Here is a 27,200-nt window from a genome sequence, read left to right on the forward strand (position 1 = left end):
GGATTATATATGGGCCTGAATACCAGGAGTCATGAGTCCTTGAGAGGCACATTAAAGGCTGCCTACTACAGCCTCTAACCTAACCTCTGATCCTCTCATTCATCTAGTGAATCCGCATCATTACTGAGTACCTTCTGACTTTAAATAACGTGTGCTTACTGCCTCTGGGCCAATCTAGTACAGTAAGTCTCCTACATGCAAACAAGATCCATGCTGAGAGCATGTTCATAAATCCAACAGAGTTAGCCTAGGTGCCCAACGAACACAATCGGCTATATAGTACTGTTGTTGTTCTTGTCGTTTAGTCACTGAGTCATGTCTGACTCTCTTGCAGCCCCATGGACTGTAGCCCACTAGGCTCCTCTGTCCATGGGATCTTCCAGCCAAGAACACTGGAGTGGTTTGCCATTTCCTTCTCAAGGGGATCTTCTTGATTCAGGGATTGAACCCATGTCTCCTGCTTGGCAGATGAATTCTTTACCCTGAGCCACCTGGGAAGCCCATATAGTACTGTATGATAGGATTTATAATACTTTTCGGACAAATAATACATAAACGAACAAATACCAAAAAAGTAACATTTTTAATCTTATAGTACAGTACCTTGAAAAGTACAGTAGTACCAGCTACATCATTGCTGCTTTTATGCTTGCATCCAGACATCTTGGCCTTGAAATAAAGATACTCTGTACTCTATAAAGTACACAAAAGCACAATCACTTGTAGAAGATATATGCATGTGACAATCTATGTAATCTACGTAAGACGCCTGAGTTAAGTCATGTAATAGGACATGTAAATGCATGATTGCATCTTTGAAAGTTCACAACTTGAAGGTTCATATGTAGGGAACTTACCATATAGAAGTTAAGAACATGGACTTTGCAGCCTATCTTCCTGAGTTTGAGTTCTAGCTCTACCACTTGATAGCTGATGAGCTTGGGCAAGCTACTTTTGACTCAGGTTCCCACTCATAAAATGGGGCTGATAATAGTTGCTCCTTATTATAAAGATCAAGTCAGTGTGTAATATGGAGTGTTTAAGACAATAGGTGACATGGAATAAGCAGCATATAGGTACTTACAGTTATCACAGCTCTGCACAAGACATATTACATAAACTATCTTGTTGTTATTGTTATTCAATTGCTGAGTCATGTCCAACTCTTTGTGTCCCCATGGACTGCTGCATGCCTGTCCTTCCCTGTCCTTCACTATCTCCTGAAGTTTGCTCAAACTCATGTTCATTGAGTTAGTGATACCATCCAACCATTTCATCCTCTGCCACCCTCTTTTCTTTCAATCTTTACCACCATCAGGGTCTTTTCCAATGAACTGGCTCTTGGCATCAGGTGGCCAAAATATTGGAGCTTCAACTTCAGCATCAGTCCTTCCAATGAATATTCGGGGTTGAGTTCCTGTAGGATTGACTGGTTTGATCTCCTTGCAGTAGAAGGGACTCGCAAGAGTCTTCCACAACACCACAGTTCAAAAGCATCAGTTCTTCAGTGCTCAGCCTTGTTTATGGTCCAGTTGTCACATCCGTACATGACTACTGGCAAAACCATGGCTTTGACCATACAGACCTTTGTTGGCAAAGTGATGTCTCTGCTTTTTAATATGCTTTCTAAATTTGTCATAGCCTTTCTTCTGAGGAGCAAGTGTTTTTTAATTTCATGACTACAGTCACCATCCACAGTGATTTTGGTTCCCAAGAAAATAAAATCTGCCACTACTTCTACTTTTCCACCTTCTATTTGCCATGAAGTAATGGAACCAGATGCCATGATCTTAGTTTTTATGTGCTGAGTTTTAAGCCAGCCTTTTTACTCTTTCACCCTCATCAAGAGGTTCTTTAGTTCCTCTCTACTTTCTGCCATTAGAGTGCTATCATCTACATATCTGAAGTTATTGATATTTCTCCTGGCAATCTTGATTCCAGCTTGTGATTCATCCAGCCCAGCATTTTGCATGATGTACTCTGCATATAAGTTAAATAAGCAGGGTGACAGTATACAGCCTTGACGTACTCCTTTCCCAGTTTTGAACCTGTCAGTTGACACTATCCCCAGGAAGTAGGTATGCTCACTCTATCGACCAATAAAAACTAAGGCTGAGAGAATTTAGGGATCTCACCCAAGGTATCATCTGGTAATTGGCACCGTGGTAGTTGGTGGGACTGGGATTCTTCATCAGGTTTGTATCCACCAATTATGGCCTTCTTCTACTCTGCTGCATTGGAGAATGCACCATGGAAAGAAAACCTCTATGTTAGATTTCAGGGAGAGTAAATAAGAACATTTATATAATTATGAATTAAAAGGAAGACACTTTTTGATCATCCCTATGTACACCAATGGGAGTTTTTCTGGGACTAAATTTTACTTTGAAAAATGTAAATGACTGGTCACCAGGAAGACTCAAAAATAACCAATCACATAGGCTGTAATTGTTTACCATGTGATTTTCTCATCCTTTCCATGGTACTCACCTTGCAATTAAATGATCAATAGCTATCCTGTAAGTAGCAAGTATGGCCATGAAATTTGTGACCTGGAAAATCAACCATTATAAGAGTGGAAGTGTTAAATGGTCTGGAAATGATTAGGGCCATCAGATCCACACCAGTGGGAAGGTGAGGCTGCCTCCTCCCTTTGACACATCTTATCAAGGCACTAAATCCAGAGATACCCAAATAAATTCCTCTGCTGTGAATTGGCATCGACAGCAGGCCTTTCCATGTGGGAGCTGGAGCTCCCTAGGGCAGTGTTTCCTTCCAGGCTGGGAGTTTCTCCTTCTTTGCACTTAGGGAGGGAGGTGCAGTTCTCTAGATCCATCAGTAAAAATGCCATGATCAACTCTCAGACAGGTACGTGATTAAGCAAGGCCAACTGTGGCCCACTGGCCCACTGAGTTGGTTGCTCTCAGCAGGGCTGGGCATGTTTCCTTGTATATTCCTTATGGAGAGAAACTTTCCAGAAGGCAAATGTCTGTGGATGGGCCTTGAGGAATTGAGAAGTCCACACTCATTTTAACACTGGTGCAGGCAGCCCATAATAGGGAGGGGACAGTCACTGCTGATCTCTGCATCGTCTCTAAAAAGAGATCATTAATTCCACAACTGCTCATTCAGGGGTAAGGAAGAAGGGTACAATCAGTTCCTTTCCCATAAGAACTTGCATCTTTGTTGGGGGTTTAATGATTGATTCCTACAGCCCGATAAAGAATGTTTCAGGGCAATGGGACCCTGCCAATAGTAACTGTGAATATCAGAGAGCCTGGAACATGGACACAAGGACTAGTGGGAAGGATAGAGTTTGAGGAACTGAGCAAAGAGGAAGGAGAGATCCAAGTTCTTTAGCTTTCTAGGATGTGGATATACAGATTTCTATATTCTTCTTTTTCGAGTCTCAGATCTAAGCTTTGTTTAGAGAAAGTGGACAGTCTTTGAAGGTGGCAGACGTAGCTAAAATCCTGGCTGTGCCAGTCACTAGCTGTTGGCACCTAGAGGAGGTCACTTAATTTCTTTGAAACTCTGTTTTTCTACCCACAAAATAAGAATAGTAAAACCTGTGGAGAGCAGTGATATAGACTATATGATGACATATGGACTTGCACATAGTATATGTTCAATAGAAAAGTTGCTTCCCTTCCTTTCCACTGTCCCTCCAGATCCTTTCCTGGACCTATTAGACCTGCAGACCCAGCCAAGCCAATTCCTGTCTCCACATCATCTTATGCTAGTCTAAATCTCTTGAAACCCTTAATCAGGGCTTCTACCAAATGCCACCTCCTCCATGAAGCCTTCCTTACTCCCTCTGGCCATAAGGGGTTACTCCTTTCTCCATACTCTCCCAGCCACTCTAGTAAGCATACATCCCATCTCCCTGGATGTTTGCTTCTAGAATTACTTGAGCATATGCTCCATCTCCGTTGTCAGGAAACAGGTTCCTTGAGAGTCTTGGTCATATTAGTTTTATCTTTCTAGATCCACAGTACCTAGCCTGGTGCTGAATCACAAAACATGTTCAGGAAATATTTGTTGCGTGACCAATTGAAGAACTGAAAAGAGGGCAGAAGGCAAGCCTGGAAAGGAAGTCAGAGAAAGAACAAAGCCACAGAGATGGGCATGACTGTGGCATGTTTGGGGCACAGCGTCAGCCTAGCTGAGCAATGGTTTGGGTCAGGGCATGTCAACACTTGGCAGCTTGGGAGCTTCAAGGCATTCATCCCAATTCCTTTTCCCTAGCTGAGCACATCACCCCCTTCACTGCTTTTGAGGTTGACTTGATATAAATCTGAGTTTAGTTTGCTTTAATGTACTTAAATTGGAAACTCTTTCCTGCCAAGACAGTTGTATCAGCTCTCTGGAGTAGAGGTGATTATATCTGGGTCACAGTTTTAATTAGGACAGTCAACTCTAACGGAAAAAGTCTCAGAGAGAGGTTGGGTGTGCCCATCTCTGCCAATTAGGAAGCAGATCAGGCTGCCCGCAGTCATAGGTGCAGTGTTGGTGAAGCCCCCCAACCTAGTTCACACTGCAGCCACTCAGTACTCACTTGCTCACAGAATTAAAACTCAAGAGAGGGGAACAGAGCTGCCTGGCCCTCTGCTGAAATGTCCAGTGTCCTCCCCAAAGTCAAGATGCTTTCAGGGAAGAATTACAAATCAGACCTGAGATTACCACAGGAGAAAAGGTAGAGAAGAGGGTGGGTTTCACCACTAAAACTAGAAGAACTGACTCCATGTGATCAGGACCAGAGAACATATTTGTGTTGAACATCATATTAGCCAGACAGAAAGTAACTGGCTGTTTAAAATGTTTCTTTGATCTTTCACAGCTCATAGCATTTTCAGAATAGCCTTTAGCAGTTACATTTATAATCACTGAGATCGCACAACCAGTTGATATCAGAGCTGAGCCTATCAGTGATATCTTCCATTTACTTTGTGTTTTTTATATTTTTCAAGCCCCTTTACATATATTTCTCAAAACCAGTTATTTAAGAATTACAATCCCCATTTTAAAGATGAGGCAGCTAATGTTCAGAGTTAGAGTCAGCTGTATGGTACAACTGCCGGTTAAGAGCTGCTTTCTCTGGTCCTCTCTCCCTCCTGTGATGACTTATTCCATTGAGGTTGAGATGAGTGCTGAAACCAGGATGGGTGGCTGCAGAGATGCTGCTATGAGCCTCTGTTTATATGACAGAAAGAGAACCCTGACCTCTTGGAGAGAGTGTTGGGAGCATCACTTATTCATTACTCAGCCCTGGAAATCCCCAGGCAGCAGACCCTGAGGGATGCTGTTTGCTCCTCAAGCGGTTCCGCTGGAGGCAGCACTCCTGGCAGGCGATGCAAAACCTCAGGCACACATTCCAGACAGCCAATTGCAGGCCACAGAAGTTTCCCCAAGACACTTGGTAAACCTTCCTCAAATCTGTTCCAACTTTGTGTGGGTGACTGGGTTTCATCAAGAGAGCGCTGAAAGCAGCAACGCCAGAGGGGCTGAATCTGGGACAAGCAGCTCCCGGGGTCTTGCCTTCCATGATCTTACTGCTTTATGACCCCCCTTCCTGAAATGCAAACACAGGCACCACGTTCACGTTTATTTGTGAGCTCTGCCAGAATGGGATAGTTTGAGATATTATGAGATAGTTTCTTTAAATTTGTGTATAGCTAAGGTTCTCAAGTTCTGCAGAATTATGTGTGAAGAGGAATCCTCTGCCGGCTCTATTGGTTCTCAAAACACACTTAAGAGATGGCAGGCTCACTGAGCAGTGCCCCTAAGTTCAGTCACTTTTCCTAATGATTTCTGCCATTAGGACTGAAAGGCAGATAGAAGGTAGGTTTTGTTTATTATTTTCTTAATGAATGGAGGAGAAGTTTGAAAAAATATCTTTACTTGTCCTCAATTTTCATTTATCATCAAGTTCTAGCTTTCCAAAAAGTTACTGGACCTTGCTGGTTTCATCAACTTGAGAACAACAACAAAAAGCTGCCTCCCACTCTTCTTTTGGTTCACAGAGTGAGCTGCTGGTAGCTGGAGTTGAGGCCACCAGCATTGTGGCTTTCAAAGACTAACCAGATGGGTTCGTAAACAGATTCCCTGGAGGTGAGAGCAGACAATGAAGATGGGGTGTTAGAGCAAAGCTGGAACATTTCTTGACGACAGAAACGGGAAACAGGAAAGCAAAACATCTGACCTGGTGTTTAAGGCAGGCTAAAAAATGGGGCTACTGGTATCAGACTGTTTGTCTCTCCGGAGGGCCTCAAGAGACACATGTCTACAGTTCCCATAAGCTCAGATAGATACATCCTCTTGTCTTTCTTCTCCCAACTTTCAGAAACGGCCTGTATTACTCAAGAAAAACCACAAAACTTTGAGCTGGTACTGGGTAGCCCAATTTAAGGTCAGATTTTGCATACAAGATTCAGACACAGGAAATACTGCTGTAAAAGCCATCAAGAGGGCACTGAAATAATACCATCATTTCCACAGTCTTCACCCTGAGATATGCTATGTCATCTGTGGGCATTCTTCTTCTGATGGTTGGTTTGCAAAATGACTACAGTGCCTTAGCACTGTCAGTGAGCCTCAGTCATGAAATCCCACAGAATGAAAGAGAAGGGAATCTTGCTGTAAACCTGGAGTCTATTCCCAGGAGGGAGGAGGAAGAAGAAGCTTCTGGTCCCACTTGTTTTCACGGTTAAACAAAACAGAATATTGGTCTCTTCTCTCATTAGAAGTGGTGTCAAAATTGTCCAAAAGAAACCACCACTGTCTTACCATGCACTGTAGTTAACAGATCTTTGGAGCAGCATCTTCACTGTGTATCTTTTAAAGCATCATTCATCTCTGACAGTTCTGCCAGGTTGGCCTGTTAAATTTTAAACTATTGAATTTTCATAATCCTTTTGTAAATGAATATACTCCCAACTGGCTATGACTCCTGAGAAAACTAGGAAGTGATTTGAAAAAAGATGATAATTTATGATAATATAAAGCAGGACCATGTGTTCCTCTTGGATTAAACAGTTCAGAGTTGAGCTGAAGTCCAGGGACTTGAATTTCTAATCAGTATTATCCAGTGGTAAAACTTTCTGGGCCAGTTTTGCCATTGATAAAACTTTCATTTAATAAGTAATAGACAGTATTTCCCGAGAAGGATTGATTTAAATATGTTAGTTGGCTATTTCACATGATTATTTTTTACATTTTAAAATTATAATAATATACATTAACAAGTTTGTTCTGATTTCAGGTTGAAGAAACAAAGATACTTCCAAAGATGTTTTTATGTAAAGTCAACATATCTATAAATTAGAATTAATGACATCACAAGAATGATAATATCAAGTGTGATATTTATAAATTAGACTTATTTAAGAATTTTATGGACCAAACTATTCCTCCCAGAGATTACCCACTCTCCATCCAAGTATGCAGATTACAAAGTACCCAGATTTCACGTTAGACATACACACACATACCACTTTATGCAATTTTATAATTAGATTTTAAAATTATATAGTTATTATAATATTTATTTGTAATTGACTAGAACTACATGATTCATGAATAATTAGGAACCCTCTCAAAGTGAGAAAAATCTAACCTACAAATTCTTTTCAAATATAATTCTGTTTCTACATGTATTAAATTTAGCACACTGAGTGTCATGTTTGTTACACCTGTCAGTTCAGATCAATTGCTCAGTCATGTTCGACTCTTTGTGACCCCATGGACTTCAGCACGCCAGGCTTCCCTGTCCATCACCGTCTGCTGAGGCTTGTTCAAACTCGTGTCCATCGAGTTGGAGATGCCATCCAACCATCTCATCCTCTTTCATCCTCTTCTCCTCAATCTTTCCCAGCATCAGGGTCTTTTCAAATGAGTCAGTTCTTGGCATTAGGGGGCCAAAGTATTGGAACTTCAGCTTCAGCATCAGTTCTTCCAGGAAATATTCAGGACTGATTTCCTTTAGGATGGACTGGTTTAATCTCCTTGCAGTCCAAGGGACTCTCAAGAGTCTTCTCCAAACCACAGTTTGAAAGCATCAATTCTGTGGCGCTCAGCTTTCTTTATAGTCCAACTCTCACATCCATACATGGCTATTGGAAAAACCATTGCTTTAACTAGACAGACCTTTGTTGGCAAAGTAATATCTCTGCTCTTTAATACGTTATCTAGGTCGGTCATAGCTTTTCTTCCAAGGAACAAGTGTGTTTTAACTTCATGGCTGAAGTCACCATCTGCAGTGAGTTTGGAGCCCCCCAAAATAAAATCTGTTACTGTTTCCACTGTTTCCCCATCTATTTTCCATGAAGTGATGGGACCAGATGCTATGATCTTCATTTTTTGAATGTTGAGTTTTAAGCCAGCTTTTTCACTCTCCTTCACTTTCATCAAGAGGCTCTTTAGTCCTTCTTCACTTTCTGCCATAAGGGTGGTGTCATCTGCATATCTGAGGTTATTGCTATTTCTCCTGGCAATCTTGATTCCAGTTTGTGCTTCCTCCAGCCCAGCATGGGCTGTACATTTCATGATGTACTCTGCATATAAGTTAAATAAGCAGAGTGACAATATACAACCTTGATGTACTCCTTTCCCAATTTGGAACCAGTCCATTGTTCCATGTCTGGTTTGAACTCTTGCTTTTTGACCTGCATACAGATTTCTCAGGAGGCAGGTCAGGTGGTCTAGTATTCCCATTTCTTGAAGAATTTTCTACAGTCTGTTGTAATCCACACAGTCAAAGATTTTGGCATAGTCTATAAAGCAGAAGTAGATGTTTTTCTGTAATGCTCTTACTTTTTTGATGATCTAGCGGATGTTGGCAATTTGATCTCTGGTTCCTCTGCCTTTTCTAAATCCAGCTTGAACATCTGGAATATAATGGTTCATGTACTATTGAAGCCTAGCTTGGAGAATTTTGAGCATTAATTTGCTAGTGTGTGAGATGAGTGCAATTGTGTGGTAGTTTGAACATTTTTTGGCATTGCCTTTCTTTGAGATTGTAATGAAAACTGACCTTTCCAGTCCTGTGGCTACTGCTGAGATTTCCTAATTTGCTGACAGATTGAGTGCAGCTCTTCAATAACATCATCTTTTAGGATTTGAAATAGCTCAGCTGGAATTCCATCACCTCCACTAGCTTTGTTTGCAGTGATACTTCCTAAGGCCTACTTCACTTCGCACTCCAGAATGTCTAGCTCTAGGTGAGTGATCACACCACTGTAGTTATCTGGGTCATGAAGATCTTTTTTGTACAGTTCTTCTGTGTATTCTTGACACCTCTTCTTAATATTTTCTGCTTCTGTTAGGTCCATACCATTTCTGTCCTTTATTATACCCATATTTGCATGCAATGTTCCCTTGGTATCTGTAATTTTCTTGAAGAGATCTCTAGCTTTTCCCATTCTATTGTTTTCCTCTATTTCTTTGCACTGATCTACTTTCTTATCTCTGCTTGCTATTCTTTGGAACTCTGCATTCAGATGAATATATCGTTCCTTTTCTTCTTGGCCTTTCACTTCTCTTCTTTTCTTGGCTATTTGTAAGGCCTTCTCAAACAACCATTTTGCCTTTTTGCATTTCTTTTTCTTAGGGATGGTCTTGATCACTGCTTCCTGCACAATGTTATGAACCTCCATCCATAGTTCTTCAGGCACTCTCTCTATCAGATCTAATCCCTTGAATCTATTTCTCACTTCCACTGTATAATCATAAGGGATTTGATTTAGGTCATACCTGAATGGTCTAGTGGTTTTCCCTACTTTCTCCAATTTAAGTCTGAATTTGGCAACAAGAAGTTCATGATCTGAGCCACAGTCAGCTCCTGGTCTTGTTTTTGCTGACTGTATAGAGTTTCTTCATCTTTGGCTGCAAAGAATATAACCAATCTGATTTCGGTATTCACCATCTGATGATGTCCATGTGTAGAGTTGTCTCCTGTGTTGTTGGAAGAGGGTGTTTTCTATGACCAGTATGTTCTTTTGGCAAAACTCTGTTAGCCTTGGCCCTGCTTCATTTTATACTCTAAGGCCAAACTTGCCTGTTACTCCAGGTATCTCTTGACTTCCTATTTTTGCATTCCAGTCCCCTCTGATGAAAAGGACATCCTTTTTTGTGTTTGTTCTAGAAGGTCTTGTAGGTCTTTATAGAATGGTTCAACTTCAGCTTCTTTGACATTAGTGGTTGGGCCATAGCCTTGGATTACTGTGATAGTGAATGGTTTGCCTTGGAAATGAACAGAGATCATTCTATCATTTTTGAGATTGCACCCAAGTACTGCGTTTTGGACTCTTTTGTTGACTATGAGGACTACTCCATTTCTTCTAAGGATTCTTGCCCACAGTAGTAGATGTAATCATCATCTGAATTAAATTCTCCCATTCCAGTCCATTTTAGTTCACTGATTCCTAAAATGTCGATGTACTAAAATTCTTCCTTGGTGGTGGTTTGGTCGCTAAATTGTGTCCTACTTTTGCTAGTCCATGGACTGTAGCCAGCTGGGCTCCCTTGTCCATGGAATTCTCCAGGCAAAAATACTAGATTGGGTTGCCATTTCCTTCTCCAGGGAATGTTCCTGACCCAGGAACTGAACCCAGGTCTCCTGTATTGCAGGCAGATTCTTTACCAACTGAGCTTTGAGGGAAATCCCCAAATTCTTCCTTATCCAGCCTTATATTCACATTTCAAGATCTATTCACCTGCTACCTCCTTCTGGCACATATAGTCAGCTTGTGCACATATTAGAAAGACATGAGCCAGGGAGATAATGGTTCCATCAGAAGTAGAGATATAGACTATCCAGGAGGTTGGTGATCCTCCCCTAGGGATCTGAGCAGGTCTTGCAGTTCTTTGGTTTTATATGCTGTTTCATCCATCAGCAAGGGCTGGGTTTACTCACTTGGCTTGTGCTATAACCTGATTCAAACTTTTAGTATCAAGGCATTGAGGGGGAACAAGGTGATATTGAGGGGGACAAGCGCCATCCTACAAGCACTTTCCTCATGTCAAATCCTATTGCTGTTTGAGGTGAGAAGAGGCTGCTTTCTTCTGTCAAGGGAGAGGGAGCCTCTTGCTAGGCTGCAAATTAAGAAAATTCTGAACATTCCAAATTTGCACGCTCATCTACCCAAATGTCCCATTCCTAGGTGTTTTGAGCCTGCTCTTTGAGGACTCTGATCCAGTAAAGAGGTCGATTGAGGCAGTGCATTCAGTCTCCTTTGGAGCTCTGTGAACCTTATTATGAAATCTTGTGCATGTTTTTCAGTTTGACCTCATCTCTGACTATAGGAAATAAGCCATATCTTCCATCATAAAAAATTGCAAAAGATGCATTTTCATTTTCACAGGATATATCAAAGTTGATAGTTGGCTATCTTTAGTTGACCTCTCTTTTTTTTAATCAAAGTATCTAAAGTCATTGACAAAATGTATATACATCCACAATTCTTGAAATTACATTGCTTCTACCATTCAAGGGCTACTACTGCCACATAAGCCAATGCTTCCCCTTTCATCTGTGCTTCATCCAGGATCACTACCAGTGAGAGTCATTGTGATGCTCCTGTACATCAGGGCTTATTATCACCAAACTTATCACCAGCCACAGGGTATTTCTGACCTGTAAGAGATCCAATTCCAAAATCCCATACCAAGAGTCTGTTTTCTAGGACCACTTCTGGTATCTGCTGTCTTAACCTGGGTTTTCCCCCAAATGTGTAAGCCTGAGAGAAGAGCTTGCATCAATATTATTTTAGGAAGTGACCCCAAGGTACTGAGAAGAGTACAAAAGGCAAGGAGGGAAGTTAATTCAAGAGGGCATTATTGGGTGGTGGGAGGGAGGTTCAAAAGGGAGGGGACATATGTACACCTATGGCTGATTCATGTTTGATGTTTGACAGAAAACAACAAAAATCTGTAAAGCAATTATTCTTCAATTAAAAAATAAATACATTTAAAAAAGAGGACATTATTAAGTGAATGAATTGCCAATTCATTCAAACCTTTGGGAGACTAAGGTTTGACTCCAGTGAGGTCCCTTTGAGGAGCTAGGCAGCGTATGGCTAAGGATTGTCTGCCTGGGAGACACAGGCAGGAGTATTTGTCCCGTGTGCCCACTGTCTCTCTTCCTCCGTTAGTCAAGATTTTCCCCAGGAGGTGTTAACTCCTCATACTTCCATGCTTGTAATGTTAGAAATGCATGATGTCCTACATGGTGGGACAGGTAAGCTCTGGGGCAGTGGAGACAAGGTGTTGTCAGGTTATTCCTGCACATGGCAGTTGCCTCATCATTGATTAGAGTGGAAAGGTTACCCAGGAGGACATGAGGGAGGGCACATGTGATATCCTATCAGAAAACCCACCTGTTAAGCTAAGACCAGAATCAGTTCAGTTCAGTCACTCAGTCACGTACAACTCTTTGGGACCCCATGGACTTCAGCATGCCAGGCTTCCCTGTCCATCACCAACTCCCAGAGCTTGCTCAGACTCATGTCCATTGAGTTGGTAATGCCATCCAACCATCTCACCCTCTGTTGTCCCCTTCTCCTCCTGCCTTCAATCTTTCCCAGCATCAGGGTCTTTTCAAATGAGTCAGTTCTTGGCATCAGGTGGCCAAAGTATTGGAACTTTAGCTTCAGCATCAGTTATTCCAATGAATATTCAGGATTGATTTCCTTTAGGGTTGACTGGTTTGATCTCCTTGCAGTCTGCAGGATTCTCAAGAGTCTTCTCCAACACCACGGTTCAAAATCATCAATTCGTTGGCACTCAACTTTCTTTATGGCGTTCAGCTTTCTTTCCATAAAGAAAGACCAGAATATAATGTAAAAAACCCATCAGTGACATATATCTTTGGAGTGTGTGATATTCTCTCTTTTCTTATGTTTGTGTAGAAAGATGGTCCAATTTTTTTCTTTCCTTTTATTTTACTTAAAAACATTTCAACCACGTTAAAATAGACATAGAAGAAGGCCTCTTGTGTATTCCAAAGGGAAAAAAAAAGATAAAAAATAAAGGGAATCAAGGGAAAATCCAATTCCCCAAAGGACTTAGAAATAAAATCTACCCTCGAATGACTTGTCTCTAAGATGCCCCACCCCTCCATCCTGTGAAAACTCCTGCTCATCCTTCAAGTCCCAGTCATTTCTCCTCTGTGGTTTGTCCAGCTCCTTTCACTTTCTCATGCTCAGCAGTCTGGACTCTCCCCAAGAGGGTCATTTGTTCTCTCCTCTGTGCTCTCAAAGCCTTTGTTACAAACCTCTACTCCAGCATCTGTCACATTGTATAGCAGGTCTTTGACTTTTCTAGTAAACAGGAACCTCTTCTCATTTTTAATCCCCAGTGCCTTTTTCCATAGAAACCGCCTGGAATGCAGAAGACCCCAGTTCTATTCCTGGGTCGGGAAGATCCTCTGGAGCAGGGATAGGCTACCCATTCCAGTATTCTTGGCCTTCCCCAGTGGCTCAGACAGTAAAGAACCTGCCTGCAAGGCAGGAGACTTGAGTTCAATCCCTGGGTTGAGAAGATCCCCAGAGGAGGGTATGGCAACCCACTCCGTATTCTTGCCTGGAGAGCCCCCATAGACAGAGGAGCCTGGTGGGCTACAGTTGATGGTGTCACAAGGAGTTGGACATGACTGAGCAGCTAAGCGCATGTGAACTAACTTTCTGACATTCACTCATTGAATCATTTAGCAGATGACCTTTTAGAGTCTGCTGTGTGCCGGGCACATTGGGGGAGACACCATGTTCTAAGACCTAGGTCCTGTCCTCATTGGGAGGCAGAGAAACCCAGTGGGCAGTTAAGAAGTGACTGATTAAAAGTCCAACCCCATTATAAAGCCTGAAATCCTGATTTCAGCTGTTAGGCTGATGGTCCTGAACTGGTGAAATCCATGGAGGTGAGTCAGGGAGATAAAGATTCCATCAGCAGTGAAGACATAGAGTAGTCCGGAAGTTGGTGAACCTCCCCTAGGGGTCTGAGCAGATACTTCCCACTTCATGCAGGGATGTGTGGGAAGGGTCCCAGAGCAACGTGTTTCTGCCTGAGCCAAAGTGAGCCTGTGGGGTGTGGAGGGAGGAGGCAGTGGGGTCCAGGGCCAAATCAGATTGCAGAAACCTGTCCAGGTTTCTGAAATGGAGATGATTAAAACGGAGATGATTCCCCAGATCCAGGCAGGATGATGTCCTTTTTCAGCAGAAAGTAGCCAGAGCAGCTACTGCCCTATTTGTTCAGAGATGTGAGGGAAATTAAAACTGGAATGGGGATGAACTGAGTTCCCCTTAAACTGAATTCCCTAACTGAGTTTATGATTAATCTCTTTATCCTAAATTTAAAAAATATTATTGTATTATTCATTGACATTCTGAGTTAAAAGCCTCTTGTAGTTTAAACTAACCAAAATATGTATCATTGTTTTGGATTTTTTTTCCTTTTAAATTAATTTTTATTGGGGGGTACTTATTTACAATGTTGTGTTAATTTCTGTGTGTGCATGCATGTGTGTGCTCAGTCATGTTCAACTCTTTGCAACTCCATAGACTGTAGCCCTCTAGACTCCTCTGTCCATGGAATTTTCCAGGCAAGAATACTGGAGCGGGTTGTCATTTCCTAGTCCAGGGTTATTCCTGACCCAGGGATTGAACCCGTGTCTCTTGCATCTCCTGCACTGGCAGGCAGATTCTTTACCAACTACATCATCTGGGAAGCCCTTGTTAGTTTCAACTGTACAGCAAAATGAGTCAGCCACACATATACATATAGCCCCTCCCTTTTGGACTTTCCTATTCAGGTCACCACAGTGCATTAAGTAGAGTTCCCTTTGTCCAAAATGTTATCCCCTTTCTTGTCCTGCCCCTGTTCCCCTCAGGATTGAGGAGTGTCAAAGAAAAGAGGGGTTGAAACTGAGCAGGACCCTGTGGAGCATTCCTGGGTACAAAAGCCTTTTTGTGTCTCCCATTTCTTGTTTATAGAAAAGGCTTTGGTCTCCTGGGCCTTCCCTAAGTTCCAAAGAGCAGACTCAAGCAGTTAATGACTAGAACCACAGAATAACAGGATTCCTAGTTCCTCCTGAAGGATGGATTGTTATCTAGCAATCTGATGCACATCTTGGAGTTGTTCTCTAGAAACTAAGAACCGTACTCAGGTGGAGGATGGTGACTACATGCTGACTACAGGTGTGTGGTTCTTCAGACTGGGAACCAAAATGTTGAGATTCCTGAAACATTACCTCTTAACTCATCACCAACTAATTAAAAGAAGGTCCAGAGCTGATAGGCATCCTATGACCCTTGCCTGAAAGTCACTGGGGAGTTTGGGTCTTTTGAACACAAGCGCCCCATTGTCTTTGCTTGGGACCCTGCAAATGAACCCTTATTTTGCTGCAAACACCTGCTGCTGGTTTGGCTTTCTGTGCCGAGGCCCTTGCTCAGTTACACAGTTGCACTGGAAAATGAAGAACTTGGTGCCCTCAGTAGAACAGAGTTCTTTAGAATGAGAAGCAGTTTAAACAAAATCTATATTGCCTGGTTCAACCCATATGCCGCCCCCTACCCCGACCCTACTATGCCCACTGAACCTCTACTCCCTTCCCACCTATTGGCCTTCTACTCAGGTCAATTCCTCTTCCAGAAAGGAAGCCCCCAGGTATGAATAGAACCCTTCTCTTTTAAGTTGAGCTGACTAGGTCTTCCATGCTGAGGCTGTCCTGCAGAGCAGAACTGTGAGTTCTTTAGAAGGAAACCCGGGGAGGAAAGAATGATTCAAAGAGGCTGCTCACAATGTGAACACTTGTTCCCAGCCTGGTTTCAGTTCTAGGTCAACCTAACTCAGACAAGTAATCTTCAACTCCTTCAAATTTAGGCGCCATTGGACCCATCTGAGGTTTCTGGTTAGGCATTTGTAGAAGGTTGTCTGGGCCTCAACTTTGATATGGTGGAGTGTTTTGTAAACTTGGAAATTTTTGTGAATTGTTTTGCAAACGTTCAGACTGGTCCAGCTTACCTGGGGAGAGAGAACTAGCTGCCAAATTTGTCACTTTTTTTTTTTTTTTAGATTGGGGAAGATTTATATAACACAAAATTAGTCTTTTTAAAGTGTGTAATTCAGTGACATTTTGTGCCATCACAATTTTGTGCCACTGCTATCTCTATTGTTATTCAGGTGCTGAGTTGTGTCCGACTCTTTGTGACCCCGTGGACTGCAGCCCACCAGGTTTTCCTGTCCTTCACTTTCTCCAAGAGTTTGCTCAGATTCATGTGCATTGATTCAGGGATGCCATCCAGCTAGCTCATGCTCTGCTGCCCCCTTCTCCTTTAGTCATCAATCTTTTTGCCAATGCAGGATATGTAAGAGCTGCGGGTTTGATCCCTGGGTCAGAAAGATCCCCTGAAGGGGTTTGGCAACCCATTCCAGTATTCTTGCCAGGAGAATCCCATGGATTGAAGAGCCTGGTGGGCTACAGTCCATAGGGTCACAAAGAGTCAGACACAATTTAGAGACTTAGCACACACCACTACCTTTATCTAAGTCCAAAACAGTTTCATTACCCCAAAAGGAAATCCCAGGTCCCCAGCAGGCCCTCCCCCATTTTCCTCCACAGGCCCTGGCAGCTCCCCCACTGTTTTCTATGGATTTATCAATTTTGGATATGTCAAATAAATGTGATCATATGATGTGTGATCTGTGTGTCTGGTTTCTTACATTTAGAATAACTTCAGATTTCATCTGTTGTAGCTTGTATCAGAACTTTGTTCCTTTTTATGGTTGAGTCCACTGTATGTTCATAACATTTTATTTATTCATTCGTATGTCATTTCTATTTTTTTGTTGCCTCTTAAGATCTGGGATGTTGAGGAGTCTGAAATTAGGCAACAGGGGCTTTTCTGCATTTTTCACAAGAAGCAACTTGTAAAGGAAATGAAGACAGCCCAAGGTGTGATTCTCAGTGACACCTTCAGATAAAACACACATTTAGCTGGTTAGGAATTTCTCCTTCTTCTGACTTGGTTGTTAATGAAATGTAAGAGAGATCTTTGCTATGTTTTAATTTTTTTTCTTGTTCAAGAGAAAGCACTCAACTTGAATCCTCTAAATGGGGCTGCCCTTACCTGATTAGATAGCTTCTTCATGCTCTTAAAGGAGACTTTTTAGGCAAGATAAAAAGACAGTTGGTGAACACAGTTCTCCAAATATCTAATGTAAATAGAGCAGGGCTCTGTTGAGGAGGAGGCAAGATCCTGCCTGGTGGTTGGTGTTTGGGTTTGACTTGTCTCCCACCCTCAGGGGCCCAGTCTCAACTTATCTCCAGCCCACCATTTGTGCCAACAGAATTGGGACCAATGAAGGCAAGAGAGCTGCTCTTTCTATGACGCATTTCCTCACCCAGCCGCAAATTGCAACAGAGGAGATGAGATAAGGAAGAGGAACCTCAACCGAAAGGACCCAGTAGGGAATGAATGTAAACAGGGGGTTTGTTGTGCAGTGACAAGAAACCAGCCTGAGAAGGGGAAACCGATGAACAGTTAGAACTGACTGAAAGGCAGGACAACCCTCTATCCTTGTGCTGGGGACCCTGTGAGACTATTAAAGCTGAGGTGCCAGTCAGGGCGAGTGCCCTTTTGATTTTATCCCCAAAGGATGGACTCCTAGATATCAAGGCTGAAATTTACTAGCAGATCTTTCCAGAAGAATCTCCCCTGCCCCCGCACCCCTCCCCCCTAGTCCATTTACCTGAACAAAGTACTTAAAACTGAGGTCTGAACCTGTTCATTAATAGTGATTAGTGGCAACAACAGCTTTTTGGACCTACAGTATTATAACTGAATTGGCAGTCACTTTCTCCATTCAAAATATCATTCTGTGTTTAATTTACCTTTGATGCTCCTCTTAACTTTGACCTCCTACTGGAGTCTTAGCTCTTTTCTAGGGACAGGTAACAAGCTCTCCAGCATTGCTTTATCTTTACCCCCATCTAACACTGCAATGTGGTGTGGTGAGCAAGAGGCAAGAGAATTGAGTTTTAAGTCAGTACTTGCCATGGCTAAATCATTTACCACCTCAGTACTGTGGTCTCTGAAATGAAGGGGGCAGGGCAGTATATCCCAAAGTGTGTTCAGTATATGTCAGCTCCTGTCAATCATTGGTTGGTGGATGATTCCTAGGAGGCTTTGATTCCCAGCATTGCCAGCCTGCCTCCTGCAAGGGTAGAGAAAGTCCTCAGGCAAAGAAATGCAGATCAGTTAAGGCTCTGAAGTGGTAAGACTGGAGGGCATATGTGTTGCAATAGTGATATAAATTTCCCTAGTGTTATACATTTAGGATGGTGTCAATTTTTATATGGAAAATAATAGTCCAATTGAAAGTGGATGTGTTAGTAACTCAGTCATGTCCGACTCTTTGTGACCCCAAGGACTGTAGCCCGCCAGGCTCCTCTAACCATGGCATTCTCCAAGCAAGAATACTGGAGCGGGTTGCCATGCTCTCCCTCAGGGGCTCTTCCTGACCCAGGAATTGAATCCATGTCTCTTACATCTCCTGCATTGGCAGGTGGGTTGTTTAACACTAGCCACCTGGGAAGCCTGATGAAGAGAGTTTCCCAAGCAGAGGTGTTGGGGATTGAATCTGGGGCCTTGTGCATGCTAGGCACATGCTCTATCACTTAGCTACATCCCCCAGTCCAACTGAACAAAAGCTTAATTCATTATTATAGTTATTGTTGTTATTTGCTATTTTAGTGTTGTTTCCTCACCAATGTGTCTAGAAGTAGAATTATTTGGCCAAAGAATATTTTAAAAGTTGTAATGGTTAGGGCATTAAATTGCTGAAAGTAAAGGCTGATATACAGTGACAAAATATAGTGACTTAGTAAAGAAGGAAGTTTTCTTCTCTTTCACAAAACAGACCAGAGCTAAGTGGTTTGGGGCCTGAGGGGTAACTCTGCCATGTCTACAGCAGCTTGCACCTCTGGTCATGGTGGCTTCTTCAGTTCCTGTCACATCCCAGCCAACAAGGAAGGAAAACGTCAAGAGGGCACATGTGCTTTCCTTATGAGGCCATGACCCAGAAGTGGCACATATTTTTCCACCCATATCTCTATGTCAGGGCTTAGTCACATGACCAAATAACAAGAAAGCTACAAAATGCAGTTTCCAGCCTCAGTTCAGTTCAGTTCAGTTGCTCACTCACGTCTGACTCTTTGCCACCACATGGACTGCAGCATGCCAGGCCTTCCTGTCCACCACCAACTCCTGAAGTTTACTCAAACTCGTGTCCATTGAGTCAGTGAAGCCATCCAACCATCTCATCCTCTGTCATCTCCTTCTCCTGCTTTCAATATTTCCCAGCATCAGGGTCTTTTCAAATGAGTCAGCTCTTCACATCAGGTTGCCAAAGTATTGAAGTTTCAGCTTCAGCATCAGTTCTTCCAATGAATATTCAGGACTGATTTCCTTTAGGATGGACTGGTTGGATCTCCTTGCAGTCCAAGGGACTCCCAAGAGTCTTCTCCAACACCAAAGTTCAGAAGCACCAATTCTTCAGCACTCAGCTTTCTTTGTAGTCCAACTCTCACAACCATACATGACTACTGGAAAAACCATGGCTTTGACTAGATGGACCTTTGTTGTCAAAGTAATGTCTCTGCTTTTTAATATGCTGCCTGCTACTGCTAAGTCACTTCAGTCATGTCTGACTCTGTGCGCCCCCATAGACGGCAGCCCACCAGGCTCCCTTGTCCCTGGGATTCTCCAGGCAAGAACACTGGAGTGGGTTGCCATTTCCTTCTCCAATGCAGGAAAGTGAAAAGTGAAAGTGAAGTCGCTCAGTCGTGTCTGACTCTTAGCGACCCCATGGACTGCAGCCTACCAGGCTCCTCCATCCATGGGATTTTCCAGGCAAGAGTACTGGAGTGGGGTGCCATTGCCTTTTCTGAATATGCTGTCTAGGTTGGTCATAATTTTTCTTCCAAGGAGCAAGCCTCTTTTAATTTCCTGGCTGCAGTCACCATCTGCAGTGATTTTGGAGCTCCCCCCCAAATAAAGTCTGTCACTGTTGCCACTGTTTCCCCATCTATTTCATATGAAGTGATGGGACCGGATGCTATGATCTTCGTTTTTTGAATGTTGAGTTTTAAGCCAGCTTTTTCACTCTCCTTCTTCACTTTGATCAAGAGGCTCTTTAGTTCTTCTTCACTTTCTGCCATAAGGGTGGTGTCATCTGCATATCTGAGGTTATTGATATTTCTCCCAGCAATCTTGATTCCAGCTTGTGCTTCGTCCAGCCCAGCATTTCTCATGATGTACTCTGTATATAAGTTAAATAAGCAGGGTGACCATATACACCCTTGACGTACTCCTTTCCTGATTTGAAACCAGTCTGTTGTTCCATGTCTGTTTCTAACTGTTGTTTCTTGACCTGCAAACAGATTTCTCAGGAAGCAGGTGGGTGGTCTGGTATTCCCATCTCTTGAAGAATTTTCCACAGTTTGTTGTGATCTACACAGTCAAAGGCTTTGGCATAGTCAATAACACAGAAGTAGATGCTTTTCTGGAATTCTTGCTTTTTCGATGATCCAGCGGATGCTGGCAATTTGATCTCTGGTTCCTCTGCCTTTTCTACATCTAGCTTGAACACCTGAAAGTTCACGGTCATGTTCTGTTGAAGCCTGGCTTGGAGAATTTTGAGCATTACTTTGCTAGCATGTGAGATGAGTGCAATTGTGCAGCAGTTTACTCATTTTTTAGCATTGCCTTTCTTTGGGATTGGAATGAAAACTGACCTTTTCCAGGCTTGTGGCCACTGCTGAGTTTTCCAAATTTGCTGGCATATTGAGTGCAGCACTTTCACAGCATCATCTTTTAGGATTTGAAATAGCTTAATTGGAACTCCATCACCTCCACTGGCTTTGTTCATAGTGATGCTTCCAAAGGCCCACTTGACTTCGCATTCCACGATGTCTAGCTCTAGGTGAGTGATCACACCATTGTGATTATCTGGGTCATGAAGTTCTTTTTTGTATAGTTCTGTGTATTCTTGCCACCTCTTCTTAGTATCTTCCGCTTCTGTTAGGTCCATACCATTTCTGTCCTTTATTGTGCCCATCTTTGCATGAAAAGTTCCTTGGTATCTGTAATTTTCTTGAAGAGATCTCTTGAAGAGTTTTTCCCATTCTATTTTTTTCCTCTATTTCTTTGCACTGATCACTGAGGAAAGCTTTCTTATCTCCCCTTGCTCTTCTTTGGAACTCTGCATTTAAATGGGTATATCTTTCCTTTTCTTCTTTGCCTTTTTCTTCTCTTCTTTTCATAGGTATTTGTAAGTCCTTCTCAGACAGCCATTTTGCCTTTTTGCCTTTCTTTTTCTTGGGGATGGTCTTGATCCCTGTCTCCTGTACAATGTTACGAACCTCCATCCACAGTTCTTCAGGGACTCTGTCTATCAGATCTAATCCCTTAAATCTATTTCTCACTTCCACTGTATAATCATAAGGGATTTGATTTAGGTCATACCTGAATGGTCTAGTGGTTTTCCCTGCTTCCTTCAATTTAAGTCTGAATTTGGCAACAAGAAGTTCATGATCTGAGCCACAGTCAGCTCCCGGTTTTGTTTTTGTTGACTGTATACAGCTTCTCCATCTTTGACTGCAAAGAATGTAATCAATCTGATTTCAGTGTTGACCATCTGGTGATGTCCATGTGTAGAGTCTTCTCTTGTGTTGTTGGTAGAGGATGTTTGCTATGGCCAATGCATATTCTTGGCAAAACTCCATTAGCCTTTGCCCTGCTTCATTTTGTACTCTAAGGCCAACTTTGTCTGTACTCCAGGTGTTTCTTGATTTCCTACTTTTGCATTCCACTCCCCTATAATGAAAAGGAGATCATTTTGGGTGTTAGTTCTAGAAGATCTTGTAGTTCTTCATAGAACCATTCAGCTTCAGCTTCTTCAGCATTACTGGTCAGGGCATAGACTTGGATTACTGTGATATTGAATGGTTTGCCTTGGAAATGAACAGAGATTATCCTGTTGTTTTTGAGCTTGCACCCAAGCACAGCATTTTGGACTCTTTTGTTGTCTATGAGGGCTATTCCATTTCTCCTAAGCTTGGCTATGCCTAATTAAAATTCAGCAATCTAAAGATAGGAAAAATGATTGTTGGTGGGTGATCATAGTCTCTGCTTGAAGACTTATACCAAATTATTTTCCCAAAATTATTAGTGCTAAAAGTTCAGCTCTACCAAAATTGCATGGGCATGTCCAATAAATGAGTGTTCATTAAGGACCTTTTTTTGTGTAAAACCTTCAGACACCGTGGAGATATTGACACAGAAGACCGATGAGACAGTTTTGTACACAGGAAACAGCTAGGGACAGGGGTTAACTGAAGTGCTGAGATGTGGGTGTCAGACTCTATGGGAAGGATTGGTTAAAGTTAGGGTGTACAGGTGTTCCCTGGAGGAGCTGACTTCAGGTGGAACTTGCAGGATGATGTTGTTAATCATCTCTTGATCATCCCTGCCTGGTCAGGGATCATAAAGGAAGTCTTCACTTGACCATCAATGCCATTATAGCCAACTCTTTAACTTTTTCCTAAAATTTTCCACTGCCAACAAGTAGCCAAATGGTAGGGTTTTGAAAGGTACTTCCTTTTCCAGATCTTTGATGGAATATTGAGTTGGAGTAAAGAGATCAAAGGGATGGTGGGAAAAGAGAGCTTAAAAGTTCAAGGTTATTTACAGATTCAGAGACTGCAAGTCTTCCAGCTGCTGAGGGTGTGTGCTTCTCCCAAGCCACATACCAACCCTGTGGACAACCAAGTTCCCTCTAAAGATCTACCCATGGGTCTGGTTACTAAATATCCTTAACTGGACGATCTTTCCTCTGGGTCCTTTTCCTTTACATTCTGCGAGCTGGAGAAGGGATGGTACTAGTGTAGTAGTTGGACAGATGGCTGGAAGGAAGTGATGGTGAATGGCTCTAATGCAGCTGATTCTGACTGTAAAAAACTTGCTCAAAACTGTGAAGAAGATAATCAATTTTATCTTACTCTCCTCGGATTTTCACCTCCATTATTTCCATTTCCATCTTCCATTCTCTACCAATATTATCATGGTTTCCATGTCCTCTCCTCTCCCAAATGGGTCCTCTTAGGCAGTCTCTCATGTTCTCTGTTTTTCTCTACTCACTTTCTTACCCCTACTGATGTGTCTTAGTCTCCATTTTCTAGAGAACCTAAGCCTGCCTTCTCTCCATCCCTCCATTCCTCCTTCTGTCAGTTTATACTTTTATCCACCCATCGATTCCATCATCCAACCAACCAAATAACTGACCATTCAGGAAAGTTAATTTAAACTGCAGTGCTAATGGCTTTAACAGTCTTAACATTAACTTCCCCAGTTGAAGGGATTTCTGGCATGATAACAGGCCAACAGGGTAAATATTTGGGGAGGAACATATGGTGAATTTAGCTGTCCTGTTCTCTACTTAATTGTAGAGCTACTTAGTTTAGATCTGTTATGTCAGGATAAAAGCAAATTTGAAGATGATTCAGCTTAGTCCAAAGTCACCTCTGCCTAATTGCTGTCATTATAGAATGAAATCACCCTGTAGCTGAGACCACAAAGGCTCTATTGCTGGGAAGGCCCAGGTTTGCAGCAGGTGTAGAGGCCTCTGCAAGGCAGCTGCCTTGGGTCCCACTGCTGACCTCCTTGGAGGGTTTCAGTGGTGGGGCTCCTTCTGCAGTCAGGGTACTCGGATTGTGGTTAAGATCTGTCCTGTCATCACTTTCACTCTGATTAGTCTCATTTGGAAGAACTTTTGATAGCCTTTCACAAGCACAGGTCAGCGTGGGAAAACCAGTTCCTCTGTATGGGACTGATTTAATCTCTGTGTGTAGAGGCTGATCTTGGGGTAAAAATGCACTCCTTCTCACGTCAAACACTTGGGACATGACAGCCCACAGCTGCTCTTGAGGCATCTTGGGTTTTCTGACTGGGGACGGCTAGCTAAGAGGTGTCTGCCTGGCTTGGGCCCCGGTGCATCATTCAACGCTGGGCTTGATGCCACTCGGCTCCGGGTGTAGTCAAACAATCTGTAGCTTAGTGGGACATCCTGCTTGCTTTGGGTGACTCACAGTTCCCCAGCAGCTGCTTGAAGTTTTGTTTATAGCAATGTCTCCTGCTCACTCCACACCCCCAAGTCCCTATAAGCTACTCCACAGGTGGCCTGACTTTTGGTGCAAAAAAAGTTTATCAACTGTTCCTTTCTTCCTCCATTGTATGTGTGTGTGTGTGTGTGTTTAAACTTATCTAAACAAAATTAAGCTGTGGGGAGTCCATTAATAAAAGGTTTCTATTACAAAATTATTGGCACTCTGCAAGGCACTTTTGAGGAGAGCAGGAAGATCGATTATACCTGAAATAAAAGAGCAGGGCAGACAATACTCAGGGGGAAAGGCTCTTAAGTATGAGAAGGAATATAGATTTCCACCTGGGCAGTCAATGTTTGAATATGATGAAAAAGCATGTTAGAATCCACGGTCTGGCAATTATTTGAAAAGTCTTGGGGAGACTCTAAATGTGCTTTAAAAAAAAGAAAAACAACCACCCCCCCCCCGCCAAAAACTCAGCTAAAGCTTCTCAGAAATAAAGAGCAGCTATTTCAACAGAAGACTAGAAACCCAAAATGCAGAGCCTATGATGAATTTGTGGAGGTTTCTAAAGCCACAGAAATGGTGAGCCCACTGTGTTTGCTGGGGGGCATGGGGGTGAGGGAGGGGACAGGGAGCCCAGGCCATCTTCCAGAGCAGTCAAGCTAATGAGAAACCATTCCTCTTCTTTAAGCCCGGTGCCTTCACTTGTTTCTCGGAAGCTTTGTGAAACAGATGGGGAGTACAACGGATTGTTACCCAGAAAGGATCAGTTCAATGGGGGTGCAGTTTACTTTCCATCTCTGTCATGTGAACCAATTAACCTGTAGCAGGCTGGTGAAATGCAGCTGGCAGTTAATAGGGCCATTGTTGGAGCGGTGCCTGCCCTGGGCAAACTGCTGATAGGGATCTCTGGATGGCCCTGGGGATGAGAGGAAACCAGCTGAGCTACAGCTGTGGTGGGATGTTCACTCTCAGGAATGGCTGTGCATTGTCAGGGAAGGTGGGCAAGAAAAAGAGGGAAATGAAAGGGAACCCCTGGGTTAAGAAAGGGAAGGTAGGTAAAGAAGGAGAGAGGAAAAGGGGGGAATAAAGGAGGGAGGGAGGGACTACAGCCCTTCATCTGTAGGGGGGCAGGGATAGTTTCCAGGACCCCCTCAGACCCAAAAATCCTTGGATGCCCAAGTCCCTTATATAAAATGCAGAGTATTTGCATATTTCCTGGTGGTTCAAACCAAAAACAATCTGTCTGAAATGCAGGAAACATGGGTTCAATGCCTGGGTCAGGAAGATCCCCTGGAGAAGGGAATGGCAATCCATTCCAGTATTCTTGCCTGGGAAATCCCCTGGACAGAGGAGCTACAGTCCATGGAGTCGCAAAGAGTCAGACATGACTGAGCAACTAACACTTCTGAGTATAACCTACACACATCCTCCTATATACTTTAAATCATCTTATAATTCATAAAACAGTGTAAAACTATGTAAATAGTTGCCTGCACACAGCAAATTCAGGGTTTGCTTTTCAGAACTTGGCAATTTTTAAAAAATATTTTCCATCTGCAGTTGGTTGAATCTAGGGACGGGAAACCTGTAGGTATGGAGTATTAACTGTGTAGCACTTGTAGGTGCTGCCTTTAATCTTCACCAAAAAATTGCTGAAGGGATTCTGCTCTCAGGCCAGCTCTCCCCAAAGTGTATTCAGAGGAGGGGTCATGTTCTGTATGGTATTAATTGGTGTTTTAGGGGGGATATATTTTAATGGATGAGAGATAAACTATGGTCTCATCCATTTGGGAAATGTTTTTGGTTTAACAGGTTTCTTTAATGTGTTCCTTCTCAGAACTTTCAATAAACTCAAGTGTGTTACAGGGCTCCATCACTAGACCATGGTATTATAGTGCCTCCTCAAATTATTTTATTTATTCAAAGATGATATCCTGGGACAAGCATTCTGAGAAATGGAGTTTTGGAAATAATGATCCAAGCCTGTGCTCTACTTGCAGGCAACACTGAGCCACTTCCACACTGGTTCTGTCTTAAAGCTGGACAAGCCCCTGACATCTTTCTTTGGTTGGAGCCCAAAATCTTCCTGCCAATTGCCAATTCTTGCAATTGATGAGTAAGTTACTTCCTCTTGTTTTTCTACAAGAGCAATAGAGGATGGAGGGGCATTGGACATTGGTGTGTTTAAGTGCTGTGAGCTTGCCAATTCTGCTTTCTTCTTCCTGGAAAGGAACCGCTCCCACCCACATGGGTCCTCAGAAGCTCTCTGAGGACCACCAATGGGGGTGGAAAGGAGCCAGCAAAATCTTCTCTGGCCCTATCTTCTCCCCATGGTGTCATTTAGATAGTGACAACCCTCAATCCCGATCCTGGAGAGAGCTCCTTTTAGAGACATAGCATCACTGGCATGTGACCAGTGGAGGCAAGACTAATGTCCCAAGTGAAAGTTGCTCAGTTGTGTCGACTCTTTGTGACCCCATGGACTATACAGTCCATGGAATTCTCCAGGCCAGAATACTGGAGTGGGTAGCCATTCCCTTCTCCAGGGGATCTTCCCAACCCAGGAATCAATCCCAGGTCTCCCACTTTGCAGGTGGATTCTTTACCAGCTGAGCCACCAGGGAAGCCCAATGTCCCAAAGGTCTTACTTTTGTGTTGACCATTACTTCCTTTAGACACCCACAGGGTCCAGTTCTGTACCTGTTTTATGGGAGATCAACATAGCAGGAAAATTGTTCCTACCCAGAAGCTCTGGGTAAACAAATAAAGGAACTGAAGAACTGGAGATTCCCTCATTCCCCATCCATGAAGTCTGGGAGGGATTAGACAGAGTCATTAACTACTCTTAGCAGCTTCTTAGGTCTATTTTCTTTCACTTTCTGCAAATGGTATTCTTTACCCCACCAACAAGTGGGACCAATCAGGAGCATACAATGTGGCGAACACATGCATATTTCTGTCTCCAAATTAGTAGGAAAATAGGCAGTGGGGAAGTGAGGACATGAAGAAATTATGTTTTTAGACAGTTAATTTACCCAAA

At 42.8% G+C, this 27,200-nt stretch overlaps 1 protein-coding gene across 18 annotated transcripts in view; it reads left to right on the top strand.

Annotated features, from left to right (window-relative positions):
* Positions 1 to 27,200, top strand: part of LOC147378256 (uncharacterized) — a 407,307-nt gene that overhangs the window by 97,787 nt on the left and 282,320 nt on the right. The gene's annotated exons all lie outside the window — the stretch shown is intronic.

Source organism: Bos grunniens, chromosome 2 (assembly GCF_055505025.1).
Source record: "Bos grunniens cultivar Pamir isolate PY7600 chromosome 2, Bosgru_T2T1.0, whole genome shotgun sequence".
NCBI classification, from domain to species: Eukaryota; Metazoa; Chordata; class Mammalia; order Artiodactyla; family Bovidae; genus Bos; species Bos grunniens.